The following is a 16,052-nucleotide window of genomic DNA, read 5'->3' as shown; positions in this document are numbered from 1 at the left end:
TGTATTGAACTTTTTATCTCTAAACACTTGATACTTGGAATATTTTAAAATGTGATATTGATAAGAATGTTTCAAGTTGCTATTTGTGCTATATCTTTTCAAATGAATCATGAGCCTTGATATAATATATTTCATAATATAGAAATAACAAGATTTCTTTGCCTTGTATGCCTTATGTGATGATTGTACATCAATTTGCTTTATTATAAATTATATGAATCTTGATCGTGAACTTATTAAGAAGAATTTTAATGAACCATGAATCATATCTTTGGTATTCACGAATTAATCCTTATTGATATCTTTCATGAATTCTTTGCATATTTGGCTTGTTGAATGGTTGAAATTTTTAGCCATTGAGTTCTCCCTTCTTTTCGATAATGATAAAGGGTGAGTTAGTTTACTAGCCTGCATATTTCAAAGAAAGAAAAATTTGCTAGCTCGATCATTTCATTGAAAGAACTTGTTATCATGAATACTACCAATGAATTACAAATCTTGCAATATAAAGAGAAGCAAAGAATTACTATTTCGAAAGAAGCAAAAAATGCAAAACTTAGAAAACTTGCAATATAATTGCTCTTGCCATGCTTTGTATCAAAAATAGGTTGATATCCTTAAAAGCATCACATTAAAGTTTTTAGTGTATCGCAATGTATAACATGTATCACAAATTGAAAATTTTGAGACTATTATCATATCATGTTTAACAATTGTTATCTTTCATTGATATGATAAATTATCATCTCATGATATATCGCATAATTATATCATGCTTTGCGATTGTATCATGTGATCTTTGTTGAATTTTCACATTGATATCCTTTATGACATGATTTCTTTGCATTATTGTCTTGTATGCTTCATGTGATAATATGAATACATGAAACACTTATGATATAATTTTTATACAATTCCGTGTATTCATAAAATATTTATCTCATCACCCAATAACTCTTCTTGATATTCCTTATGAGATGAAATGAAATAATGTATGAAATACAAATGAGAAGTCAATGATCATGCATGATAGGATGTAATGAATTTTGACATTTAGATACCATCATTTGAATAGCTATGATCATGTTGCCAAAATAATATATCATGAATGCTTGAATATCATGTTTAATATGCTCATAATGATGATTTGGTATCGTGTATAAAAAAAAGAAAAAGAAATGTAATGTTAATGAATTGCACAAAGAAGAATGATTACTTACCTTTGTCATGATTTAGAAATTGATGTAAAGGGTTTTTCCCTTCTTTTTGATAATGACAAAGGGGGAGATAGATTGCTAGCATAATTCAAGAAAAAAAGCAAAAATTACACTTCTCAAAAGAGAAGAAATTGCTATCTTGAACATCACTGAGAATTGCTAGCTTGAAACATCAAGAAAATACAAAAATGTGCTATCGTGCCTATCTCAAGAAAAGCAAATATGCCAACTTGCATATATTTGAATTTGCTAGCTTATAAAACTTGCATATTTCAAGAAGGAAGAGTTGCTTTCTTGAACATCTCTAAATTGCTAGCTTGCAAGTTCTAAAACATTGTAAAATTGCTAGATTGCATGATAATAAAAATTTAATATTATGTTTTCATGCAATTAGTTGAACCCATATAACAAACACTTGATTGTGGTACTTCTCCTTTTTGTTGATGACAAAGGGGGAGAAGTATGTTGATGACATGACATGTGATGCATAAGTTTATGCATATGTTCATGATGATGTGTTGCAAGTATTCATGATGAATATTGCAATGACTTGAATTCTGTTTGAATTCAAGGTTCTATCAATATGGCATATTGATAGGGGGAGTTTGTTTAAACTCCGGGAGTTAAGGTTAACTCCGTCATCAAGTGGTTGTCATCATCAAAAAGGGGGAGATTGTTGAATCTCGTATTTTGATGATGAAACCACTTGATATGTGTTTATAATTTAAACTGCATTTTGAGTGATGCAGGTCTACTCGATCAGGATTAGACAGTTAACGCAGGAGGAATTGAAGTTGCGCCGGAAGAGATCACGTCAGGATATTGGATGGTTGAACGCTTCGGATGTCAGGCATCGGGCTAAGGAGAGCGGAATTGCACCAAGGATATCAGGGTTGCAGAGGTCAACCGCCGATTGGGCAACAAGCTGCAAGAGAGGATGATGCACCGAAGAATCGGACGAAGCGCCAACCAATGACGTGCCGGGCAACAAAATGTCAATTCGCATTGTAATAATTGTCTAAATCATAGTAGAGTTTTAGCTTGTGTGTGTAGGATTAACTACGATAACGACGAAGACATAAAGCAAAACAAAGTGTCGGAGTCAAGCACGAAGGATTCATTGTGAGTTTGAGAGTTCGACGGAAGTCTGAAGGTTCGTCGGGAATGCTGCCGGAACTAGCCGAGAATGAGTAGGGAGCTTGCCGAAGGGTTTTTCGGAAGCTCGTCGGAAGGTTCGTTGGAAGTTCACGGAGCTCGCTGAGAAAGATCAGAGCTTGCCAAAGAAGCTCGTTGGAACTCGTTAAGATCAAATCGTGAAGTCTAGGAGCTTGCCGGGAGTCCGCAGAATGGTTTCCGAGAGTTTATCGGAAAACCGTCGGAAGTTCGTCGGAAGCTCGCCGGAAGAAGTCTTGACTTACGGACTTTGTAATAGCTTAGAAATATCTTTAAATTCATAGTTAGTACGTTACTTAGGGTTAGGATTAGGTGTTAATCCTATAAACCAAGTAGGGGCCAATTGGGCTCTAGTTCGGACTGGTTTGGGCCAATTTTGGAGCCCAACCAGTGAGCTGAAATAGTGTAGGCGGTGGCACCGCCAGATTTGGTGATGGCACCGCCTAGCACCCGAGAGCCAGGCGGTGGCACCGCCCAGCACCCGAGAGCCAGGCGGTGGCACCGCTTGGCTGGGCGGTGGCACCGCCAGCATCGGGAACCAAAGAGAATTCAAATTTTGGAGCCCAAATTTGAATCCTCTTGAGGCCTATAAATACCCCTCAAATCTCAACTGAGATGACAACCTTTTGAAAAGCAATAGTTTGAGTTAAGAGCCTTAGATTAGTCTTTGCAAGCCTTATTTTTTATATTGCTTAAGTGTTCACCTCCTCCCATCTTGTTGAAAATAATTGTAAGAGTGTGAACCACTTGTAAAGGTTGTAAGAGGGGTATTAGTCCTTCCCCTACAAGAAATTTGCTAGTGGAAGTTGGAAATTCGAAGAAGGCTTCGCAAGTGGATGTAGGTCATTTTGACCGAACCACTTTAAAAACTGTTGCGTTATCTTGTTTGCATCCTACTCTTGCCATTTACATACTGCAAACTTCTCTACTTAGTTACTATGCTTCCATACATTTCTATGTTATCAAGCTTCTAAAATCGATTTCCATTGATATTGCTTTTCATCGTACGAAAGATTTCTTCAAAATCGAAGTTTTAATCCGTTGCACTAATTCACCCCCCTCCCTCATAGTGCCGCTCCGATCCTAACAAAACAAACTTTGATCTAGACAATTAATACTAAGAATTAATCAAGTTGTCCAGCATGTCATTGATCCCTCGACGCTTCGTCTGATTCTTCGGCGCATCATCCTCTCCTACGGCCTATTATCCAATCGGCTAGTTGACTCTGCAACTCCGATATCCTTAGTGTAATACCCACTCTTCTTAGCCCGTTGCTTGAATCCATGGCCCGAAGCCTTCTGTCGATACGTCAACTAATCCACCGATCCGACATTCAATCTTTTGACATGTTCCTCCAGCCCAACATGATTTTTCCTACTTTAATTGTCTCATCTTGATCGAAGCATCCTACATCACTCGAAACGCAGATTAAAACATAAACACATATTGATTGGTTTCATCATCAAAATCCGAGATTGAACAAATCTAAATTAAGAGAAACATGACTCTAATACCTATTGTTAGGACTAAATCGACACTAAGAGGGCAGGGGGATGAATTAATGCTTTCGTAAAAGTTACGTCGATTCTAAAATCTCATTCGATAAAATCATATTGGAAAGATGTTTAAACTTAAAACATTTGCAAGAGTAGTAATAAGCAGGTAAAGTAGTTGCAAAATAAGTAAACAAGTAAAGAAAGGGAGGCACGCCAATTTTATAGTGGTTCAGTCATCGTGACCTACATCCACTCCCGATTTCTCTTCACTCGAGGCCACTAGCTTCTACTACCGATCTTCTTTCCAATGGGTGAAGATAAACTACCATTACACTCTTTCTCTTTTTCACATATTCAAGAGAGAACCTTTACACACCTCTTTTACAAGTGTTCCCTCACACACCTCTCTTAGGACTATCACTAAGCTCTTAGAGGAGGGACTCTATACTGAAAAGAGTTTACAACCTTGGAATAATAAAGTTTTTACTCTATTTTCATGTGTATTCTAAGCAGGAATTTGTGGGGTATTTATAGACCCCAAATGACTTCAAAACTTAGAGCCAAAATTCAAATCCCCGAGTTTTCAGGGTACTAGTGGTACCATCGCTAGTACTGGGAGATACCACTGCTTGCCAGTCTGACACTAGGTGGTACCACCACCCAGTTTTGCGATACCACCACATGATATAGTCTTGAAGACTATGTTTGGGTGATACCACTGCCTAATCTAGGCAATACCACCATCAGACCTTATTACAAGACATTGAATAGGTCAAATTATAGGCTCAATTCAGCCTGATTCAGGCCCAATTGGCCCCTAATTAAGTTGGCACTATTTCACTCCAATACTGACTCAATTAGACCTAAACTAACTAGATCTAGATAAATTATTATAAAGCATGAATCATATATTGTTTGGCATGTCATCGGTTCTTTCGGGGCTTTATCCGATCCTTCGGCACATCAATCTCTCATTCGGCGTATTGCTCAATTGGCATGTTGACTGTAAAAAAATCTACGGGGCATCATATGCATAGTGGAAGAATATAAAAATAAAATCCCTAAATTTCCCATCAATATGTTTATCATCGTGCGAAAGATTGGTGCACAAATATCGTGAAACTTAAAACTGCGTATATTAAAGATTGTGTTACCTAGGGAGATTGTATATCTCTAATTCCCTATATATCTCTAGGAGAGAGTGAAGGAGGTCAAGCATCCTTCTCTCTAGCGGTGATCCACACAGTAGGGTTGCGACGATGCTCTTCAAGTCTCCAGGCCTATTATCTAAGGAAGAGAGGGAGAGAGAAAAATAGGAGGTGACAACCCAAAGAAGCTCTAGCCTATGAACCATTGGTTCCCTCCTATTTATAGAGGTCCCCTATCAACTTAACCATAATGGATCCTGCCTTATTGGGTATTGGATCTCCATCCAACTATCCAAGCCTCTTAGATTAGTGGATCTCTATCCAATAATATCTTATTAGCTCTTATTAGATCTCATCCATAGGATCCAATAATTCATGTGCTTATTGGATATCCAATAAGATAGGGGCTCCAGCGGATATCTTATATCCAAACTTCTACTTATCGCAATGCATACCAAATGTGTGTGACCCTCTAGGACCAACATTGAGCTGGCTATGAGTCATACCAATCAGAACTCCTTCCGGCTTAGTGAATTATTATCTCCATAATAATTCACTCAACTCATCGATTGCGGAAGTACTAGGTGCTAGTCATAGGTGCCCAATAAGCCAATCACGTGAGTGATGACACGTATGACTTGACACGGAATCTTTTTGCTTATTATATTTTGGTATTTATCACTTTATATTAACTATGACATATATGCATGTATATATTGTGATGTCCTTGTATCTGTGCAATAGGAATCGGATCGTGATGAGATCATGATAATGAGATCGATTCACATTTAAACACAGATCCTAAATAATCCCAGTCATAGGTTACTCGAGAGGGACATCATGATAATCGGATAGATTGGTGTGCTATATACCCATCCATATGATGGATGTAGCTGGTCTCATAGCTGCTCGTGTGGGGATACTAGGGATACAATATAAGTGCTTATTAGAGAATGAGTTCACTAATTGATCTGCTTATGGAATGCTGGATGGTTGATGATGCCTTATTGTCAGACAGCGATTCCGTAGTCCTAGTGGTGTATTTGGTCCTTAGACTTGAGACACCAAGGATGTTCTATATGAGTGCTCCATACTTTAATATTAGACTTATAGGTTTGGATATCCTAGATCTAGTACAACTGGTCATTGGGAGTGGTAGTCGACCTTACGAGAGCTATTGAGTATCGATAGAGGATCATCCACTCTCGGCATCATGAGAGGAATATCCCATGTATTCTTGCTTAGACAAATCCCTGGCTAGGGTCATTCGGATTGAGAGAGAAAGAGTTCTTCAGGATAATCTGATTAGAGCAAGACTCGAGAAGAAACCGTATGTCGATACGTCGACCGATCCTTCGGCGCGATGTCGAATCTTCTGACATGTTTCTCCACCCAACATGATTTTTCCTACTTTAAATGTCTCTCCTTGATCGAAGCATCCTGCATCACTCGAAACGCATATCAAATCATAAACACTTATCAATTGGTTTCATCATCAAAATATGATATTCAACGATCTTCCTCTTTTTGATGATGATAACCAATTGATGACGGAGTTAACTTTAACTCCCCCTATCAATATGCCATATTGATATAACCGTGAATTCAAGTTGAATTCAAGTCATTGCAAATTTTTGATAGCACCATGTCTGATATACGGTCTCTAGGATATTAGATGGATGAGGGATTATAGGTATACGGTAACTAAGGAAAGATATGTCCGATGGATTGGATTCCCCTATATCGTCTGGGGACTACGGGGTAGTGGCCTAGTACGTCTGTAGTCGATGAGTCGAGTGAATTATTATAGAGATAATAATTCACTAAGTTAGAAGAAGTTCTGATAGGTATGACTCATGACCAGCTCGATATTGGGCCTAGAGGGTCATACACATATGGTAGGCATTGCGATGAGTAGAGGTTCGGATATGAGATATCCGTTGGAGCCCTTATCTTATTGGATATCCAATAAGCCCATAAATTATTGGATCCTATGGACGAGATCTAATAAGAGCCCATGAGAGATTATTGGATGGAGATCCACGAATCTAAAAGGCTTGGGTAATTGGATGCAGATCCAATACCCACTAAGGAGGATCCATTAGGGTTTGACAGGGGACCCCTATAAATAGGAGGGATTCAGTGGTTCATAGGCTAGAGCCTTTGCTTGCCTCTCCTATTCTCCTCCCCCTCTCCACCTCAGAGCAAGCCTAGAATTTTGAGGAGCGTCATCGCAACCCTGCGAGGTGGATCACTACTAGAGAGGAGGACGCTTTACCTCCTTCACCCTCTCCCAGAGATCTGCAAGGAAACAGGGATATACGATCTCCCTAGGTAACATAATCTATTTTATATGTTTTTCCGCTACGCATGTGATGTCGCCCCCAAGATTTCTCAACAGTAGTATCAGAGCTAGGTTATTAGTGCAAATGATTGGTTTTGAATTGCGTGTGTTGTGTTTAGGAAGAATTTTGACATTAAATTGTTGACGCAATAGACGAGGAAGGGCAGCAACTGTTGCTACCCTTGCTGCACTCGAAGATGGCTGCTTGCTTACTGCCATCATCATGCAGGTAGGCCGCCTATAGTGGTGGCATGCAAGGGTGGTGCCTATGGGTGTTGGACCCGCGGGCAAAAGCGTCGCGGGGCAGTGGCACATGCGGTCGTGGCACCCGTGGACTGATGCATCGTAGGGCAATGACGCCTGTGGTCGTTGCTCCTACGGGCAAAACCCCACAGGGGAGGTCACCCGGTGAGGCAACACCGCCTACGGGCGTTGCCTCGTGTGCAGAACCGCCCGCGGGGGCAGCGCTACCCACGGGGGTGCCCACCTGCAGGGGTGGCGCCCTGGCCTCATTGCACATGCCGGCGGCGACGACAGCAGCAGTAGGGAAGAGGGAGAGGGGCTTAGGGTTTTAAGTAAAAAGATAGTTTTGCCCCTCGGAATATGAGAAATTCTAGTTTCTATCTTTTGTCCAAATTATGAAAATACCCCTAGGAATTTTAAAATTCCCTACATGTCCCTGATTTTAGAAAAATATTAATTAATTAAAAAGTTTAGTTGATTATTATTTTTATTATTATTTAGTAGTCCTACATGATAATGATTTATACATGTGATGTTTGATGTGTGGACGGATGATCATGGATCGTGTGATGTGTATACTTGTGATTATTATTATTGGGGTCTGCGAGCCTCCATTATCGTTTGGGGACTACGGCGTAGTGGCCTAGTACGTCCGTAGTCGATGAGTCGAGTGAATTATTATAGAGATAATAATTCACTAAGTTTGAAGGAGTTCTGATAGGTATGACTCACAACTAGCTCGATATTGGGCCTAGAGGGTCACACACATATAGTAGGCATTGCGATGAGTAGAGGTTCGAATATGAGATATCCGCCGGAGCCCCTATCTTATTGGATATCCAATAAGCCCTTGAATTATTGTATCCCATGGATGAGATCCAATAAGAGCCCATAAGAGATTATTAGATGGAGATCCACTAATCTAAAAGGCTTGGGTAATTTGATGCAGAATCAATACCCACTAGGGGAGGATCCATTAGGATTTGACCGGGGACCTCTATAAATAGGAGGAATTCAGTGGTTCATAGGCTAGAGCCTTTGCTCGCCTCTCCTATTCTCCTCCCCCTCTCCACCTCAGAGCAGGCCTGGAGTTTTGAGGAGTGTCGTCGTAGCCCTGCTATGTGGATCACCACTAGAGAGGATGATGCTTGACCTCCTTCACCCTCTCCTAGAGATCTGCAAGGAAACAGGGATATACGATCTCCCTAGGTAACACAATCTATTCTATACACAGTTTGTTTCGCAGATTTTTACGAACCAATCTTCGCACGACGACGAACATCTTTATGGGAAATTGGGGATTTTGTTTTCTTGTTCTTCCACTGCGCATGTGATGTCGCCCCCAAGATTTTTCAACTGTGATATCAAAGCTAGGTTGTTCGTGCAAATGATTTGTTTTGAACTACGTGTATTGTGTTTAGGAAGAATTTTGACATTAAATTATTGACGTAATAGACGAGGAAGGGCATCAACTGTTCTGCCATTGCTGCGCTTGAAGATGGCTGCCTGCTTGCTGCCATCATCATGCAGGCAGGCCGCCTATAGTGGTGGCATGCAAGGGTGGTGCCTACGGATGTTGGACTCGCGGGCGAAGGCACCGCGGGGCAGCGGCACCTACGGTCGCGACGCCCATGGGCTGATGCACCGCAAGGCAACGATGCCTGTGGTCGTTGCTCCCGCGGGCAAAACCCCCCAGGGGCGGTCGCTTGGTGAGGCAGCACCACCTCCGGGTGCTGCCTCGTGTGCAGAACCGCCCGCGGGGGCAGCGCTACCCACGGGGGTGCCTAGCTGTAGGGGTGGGGCCCGAGCCCCGTTGTACATGCCGGCGGCGGCCGCAGCAGCAATAGGGAAGAGGGAGAGGGGCTTAGGGTTTTGGGTAAAAAGATAGTTTTGCCCCTCGGAATATGAGAAATTCCAGTTTCTATCTTTTGTCCAAATTATGAAAATACCCCTAGGAATTTTGAAATTCCCTACATGTCCCTGATTTTAAAAATATATTAATTAATTAAAAGGTTTAGTTGATTATTATTTTTATTATTATCTAGTAGTCCTACATGATAATGATTTATACATGTGATATTTGATGTGTGGACGGATGATCATGGACCGTGTGATGTGTGTACTTGTGATTATTATTATCGGAGTCTGCAAGCCTCTATTATATTTTATATTTATTGTCGGGCCTGCGTGCCTATGATTAAGTTGTAATCACATGAGGAGGCACAGCGAGAGCGTGGATGCGATAGCGGGACCCATGAGACGGACGATCGCGATGCATGAAGATGCATCGAGATGTCGACGGAACCGATGAGGATGAGATGGACGATCATAGGGCATGGAGATGCACCGTTGCACATATAGATCTTGATGTGAGTAATTAGGCCTACTGGCTCGGGCCTGATCATATTAGGTTGTGGTCCATGATCATCTAGTATGATTGCTTATACACATACTAGATATGTATATATATTTGCATGCGATGTAGATATATATTAAATATGTATATGTGTGACATGTCATATTAGAAGATCAAATCATAGAAACATCTCTCTCGAAAATATTAAGTCGGTAAATGTGAAGCAATTAGATTGACCCACGTGGCCTTCTATCGTTATAGGTAGGAACCGATTCTCGGAGTTAGTCGAGTCCCTCGACGCTCACCTATATCGCGATTCGCTATCTTGCTTATGACATTGAGATGTCATCGGTGACCTGAGGACATGATATGCTTAGTCGAGTCCGTCGAGGGTATATCATCGAATCAGACTCATATTGTAACGATGGTGTTAACTTATTGAGCATCATGGTTAGTCGAGTCCCTCGAGACCATGGTGATTCAGAGGCCGAACAAGATGGGAATCACAAGGAGTTGTGATCGGTAAGAGTTGCCTACCTTTTGGGTTTATTGTGATTAGTCGAGTCCCTCGAGGTTACACTAAGACGCTGATTGGATCCTAATCCCCACTAGAAGTCTACCGGACACTTTCGTTTCACGTACTGAGGGTGTCGCGTGACTCGCTAGTAAAATAGTAGGAGCATATTAAGATAGAAGCCCATATCTTGATTGTTTATTTCTTGCAAAATCGGCATGTTATTCATTTCTGCTACATCTTTATTTTTAAAAAATGTCGGTTTCAAATCCCTTACGTGGCATACTTGATGTCAACCGCCTCATTGGTTCAAATTATACGGATTGGCTCCGCAACTTGAGAATTATTCTCATGGTGGAGAAAATCGCATACCTCCTTGATACAATGATGCCTATACCCGAGGAAGGGGCAAGTGAGGATGAGATCGCTCACTACGTGAAGTACATTGATGACTCCACTCTTGCTCAGTGCTACATGTTGGGCTCTATGACTCCTGAGTTATAGAGACAACATGAAAAAGATGGATGCCAGATATATTCTCCTACATGTCTGTAAATTGTTTGAGGAATAGGAACTCAGCGATATGAGATATCCAAGAGCCTCTTCCGCGCTAGGATGACTGAGGGTAAATTGGTTTAGAACCATATCTTAAAGATGATTGAGTGGATAGAGAAATTCACAAGACTAGGAATGGTCCTAGAGGATAACTTATGTGTGGACTTTATGCTTCAGTCCCTACCAGATTCCTTTTCATAATTCATAATGAATTTTAATATGAACAAACCTAAGGTGACTCTCCCAGAGCTCCTCAATATGTTGAGGGAGGTAGAGAGTACTATTAAGAAAGAGAAGACAATTCTCTACATTGGTGAGACCAGAAAGAAAAGGAAAGCAAAAATGTCCCTTAAGAAGGGCAAGGGTAAGGGCAGATCAGGTAAAACAAAGGTTGCTAAGAAAAACCCCGCAAAAGACAAAGGCTAATGCTTCCACTATGACAAAGATGGGCACTGGAAGAGGAACTGCAAACAATACCTTGCAGAGAGGGTGAAACAAAAGCTTGGAGAAGCTTTAGGTACATTCATGATCAATTTTCATTTGTCAGACTCTTATGATAATACATGGGTATTAGATACCGGTAGTGCTTATCATATATACAATTCGTTGCAAGTTCTGGCAAAGCTTAGGAGACTAGAGAGAGGCGAGATGGACCTCAAGATGGGCAATGGAGTAAAAGTTGCTATAGTAGCTATTGGCGAGGTTGCCCTACATCTATCTAGTGGAGCTTTTATTGCATTAGATGCATGTTATTTTGTTCCTTCTATTATCAAAAACATTATCTCCATTTCATGTTTGATAGTTAGTAGATATAAATTAATTTTTTAGAACAATGGTTGTTCGATATTATCAGATGATGAGATCATCATGAAAGGAACATTACATAAAGGTTTATTTATGCTAGACACTACTCCACATATCATGAATGTAAGTGTGTCTAAGAGGAAATGAGATGAAGTGAACAATGCATACCTGTGGTATTGTAGGCTAGGTCACATCCATGAGGGAAGGATTCAAAAGTTGCTAAATGATGGATATCTAGATCCATTCGACTATGAGTCATATGCAACTTGCGAGCCTTGCCTTCGTGGAAAACTAACAAACTCTCTATTTAGTAGAACTGGAGAGAGAGCCACTGAGCTGCTGGAACTCATATATAGTAATGTATGTGGACCCATGTCAACTCATGCCATTGGTGGTTACTCCTACTTCATTACCTTTATTGATGATTTCTCAAGGTATGGATATGTGTACTTAATGAAGTATAAGTTTGAGGCCTTTGAGAAATTTAGATTATAAGAATGAAGTGGAGAACCAGACCGAAAAGAGTATCAAGACTCTTCGATCAAATCGAGAAGGTGAGTACCTAAGTACAGAGTTTACTCATTTCCTCAAGGACCATGGGATATTATCCCAATGGACACCTCCTTATACACCTCAGCTCAATGTTATCTCTGAAAGGAGAAATCGTATGCTATTAGACATAGTACGATCCATGATGAGTTTCGTTGACCTACCCATCTCATTCTGGGGATATGCCCTAAAGACATCAACTTAACTTCTGAACAGAGTTCCAACTAAGTTGGTAGTATCTACACCATATGAGATATGAAAAGAGAAGAAGCACAATCTTAAGGTTGTTAAGATTTGGGGCTACCCTGCCCATGTTAAAAGACACAACTCCGATAAATTAGAATCGAAGACAGATCGGTGCAAATTTGTGGGATACCCCAAGGAAACTTATGGGTATTACTTCTATCATCTCGAGGACCAAAAGGTCTTTGTAGCCAAGAGAGCAGTGTTCCTTGAGAAGGAACACATTCTTGGCGGAGATAGTGGGAGCATGATAGAGTTAAGCGAGGTTAGAGAACTAAGCTCAAGCACCACTCTGCAGCTCGAGTCTATTCAGGTACCTAACACACGAGTTTCAACTTTACATAGGTCTGGCAGAGTATCCCATCCTCCTGAGCGATATGTGGGATATATTGGAGGAGAGGATGTTGAGGATATTGATCCTCAAACCTACGAGGAGGCTATTATGAGTATAGACTCTGGGAAGTGACAAGAAGCCATAAATTCTGAGATGGATTCTATGTACTCCAACTGTTAGGATCGAGAGCACTAAGAGGGGGGGGGTGAATTAGTGCAGCGGAAATCTTACAGCAATTTAAAAACGAAAGCTGTGTTCGTCCGATAAAAAAACGATTTCGATATAAAAGCAGAATCACAGTGCAGTTTGCGTCTAAGCGCAGTTTGCGTCTAAGCGCAGTTTGCCTCTAAACACAGTTTGCGTCTAAGCGCAGTTTGCGTCTAAGCACAGTTTGCGTCTAAACGCAGTTTTACGTCTAAACGCAGTTTTGCGTCTAAACGCAGTTTTACGTCTAAACGCAGTTTTACGTCTAAATGTAGTTTTACGTCTAAACGCAGTTTTACGTCTAAACGCAGTTTTGCGTATAAACGCAGTTTTACGTCTAAACGCAGTTTTACATCTAAACGCAGTTTTGCGTCTAAACGCAGTTTTACGTCTAAACGTAATTTTACGTCTAAATGTAGTTTTGCGTCTAAAAGCAGTTTTGAACCTTGAAAACGTTTTACGTAGAAAGCAATTTGCAGTTATAAATGGAATCCGAATGTAAGCGTAAGCTGCAATGTGAAGATCGTACGAAAACACGATTTACGTTTGAATGCAGATTCTGAAAGATCATAGCTTAGAAACTTGTTCGTAAAGGCGCAGAGGGTAGTAGCAATGTAGGAGGTTTGCAGTAATGATAAAGTGCTCAAAGTAAAAGCAAACCAGAGATTTAGAGTGGTTCGGTCAGTCTTGACCTACTCCACTTTTGGCTTCCTCCTCCGACGAGGTCACCGACGTCAACTAGCTGCCTTCCTTCAATGGGCGAAGGCTAACTGCCCTTTTACAGTTTCTCTCCTTTTGACAGGCTCAGGAGACAACCTTTACAGATCCTTTCTCTCCTCTCTTTACAACTCAAGACTTGAAGAACAGAAGGAGGAGAACTTTAGGACTTTACACAAATTTGAGCTCTTAGAATCACTGAAAAGATCAAGAATTCGGTGTGGATCTATATCTTTTCAGTGCTGAATGGGTGGGGTATTTATAGGCCCCAACCCAGTTCAAATTTGGAGCTCAAAACGATCAAATCGATCAAATCCCAGAATTCTGGGATCAGGCGGTTGCACCTCTTGACTGGAGAGGTGGCACCGCCTGGCAGAGCTCGAAGACTGAGCTCAGGCGATTGCACCTCTCTGCCAGAGCTCGAAGACTGAGCTCGATGGTTGCACCGCCTGGCAGAGCTCGAAGACTGAGCTCAGTGGTTGCACCGCCTGGCAGAGCTCGAAGTCTGAGCTCGGTGGTTGCATCACCTGGCAGAGCTCGAAACTGAGCTCAGGCTGATGCACCTCTCTGCCAGAGCTCGAAGACTGAGCTCGGTGGTTGCATCACTTGGCAGAGCTCGAAACTGAGCTCAAGCTGATGCACCTCTCTGCTAGAGCTCGAAGACTGAGCTCGGTGGTTGCACCGCCTGGCAGAGCTCGAAACTTGAGCTCTGGCGGTGCTACCTCTTGACAGAGGAGGTTGCACCGCCCAGTCTAGCTCGAAGACTGAGCTCTGGGCGGTTGCACCGCCTGGCTGGGGCGGTTGCACCGCCCAGTCTAGCTGGGAAACACAGCCCTGGCGGTTGCACCTCCTGGCTTGGGCGGTTGCACCGCCTGGTGCAATCAGGGTCCGAATGGTTCGCTTCATTCGGCCCAATTTGAATCTTTTCAGGGGCCCAATTGCCCCAAGATTAAGCTAATGGGATCACCTCCCATTTTCAAGCTTAATCATCGTGCTAACTACGATTAACTCTAAGACAACTTCTGCAGCTTTGCTCCGATGCGTCAATCGCTTCTTCCGGCGAGTTTCCGGCGAACTTCCGTCGATCATCCGATAAACCCTCGGTGATCCTTCTGCGGACATCCGGCATACTCCTGGACTTTGCGACGATCCACTTGGCGAGTTCCGACGAGCTTCGCTTGGCAAGCTTCTGGACTTCTCGGATCTGTTCTCGCTGAACCTCCGACGACCGTCCGAACTTCCGTCGAACTCTCGAACTCCCAACGTGATCATGATCTTGACTCCGGCGCAACACCTGCTGCTTGTCTTACTCTCATCGTAGTTAATCCTGCACACTTATCTCAACACATAGATTAGATAACAAATGACAATTGACTTCATCATCAAAATCCGAGATTCAACAATCTCCCCCTTTTTTATGATGACAATCAATTGATAATGGAGTTATCCTTAACTCCCCCTATCTATATGCCATAGTTGAGATAAGTCAACCTTGAATTCAAGACCTAAGAATTCAAGTGATGTATTGATAAGTTAGATCAGTTAAACTTATCAATGCTCCCATCATGATACCCATCATGATGTATCTCTTCAAGAATGATGTCAAGGCATGACATACATCATCAAGTTTGTATGATAGTGTTTGTAACTATTCATCATGTAATCATATAAAGCTGCGAAGGATTATTACATGATGCACACATTTGAGATTTTCTTGCAAGTTTGCATTTACTTCACAAGATAGAATATCAAATCAAGACATGATGCAAACATGTTCACATATCTCTTGGTGATGCAAGGATGACATAACTATAACATTGTTTATAGCATCACTCAAGTATTTGCAACTATGACATAGACATTAGTTATGACATAGTGTTTATCAATTCATATGTTTCTCCCCCTTTGTCATCAACAAAAAGCATGATAGCATTATCAAGCACATAAAGGAAGTCATATAATACTTTGAATATCTCTTTATTGTTTGTTGCTTGAAGGAGGAAAGTCATTTTTCAAAAAGTTTTCATAAGAGTGTACAGGAAAATCCCATTTTTAGCATTCAAATCGAAAAATGAACTTCTTACATGCATTTGGTTAAAAATATTTGTCACATAATTTGCAACATGTTATTTGATCAAGCGATATCAAGGCATG

This window comes from Musa acuminata, chromosome BXJ2-10 (assembly GCF_036884655.1).
Source record: "Musa acuminata AAA Group cultivar baxijiao chromosome BXJ2-10, Cavendish_Baxijiao_AAA, whole genome shotgun sequence".
Classification (NCBI taxonomy): Eukaryota; Viridiplantae; Streptophyta; class Magnoliopsida; order Zingiberales; family Musaceae; genus Musa; species Musa acuminata.
The sequence above is the reverse complement of the archived record's forward strand: the minus strand, read 5'-3'. Positions refer to the sequence as shown.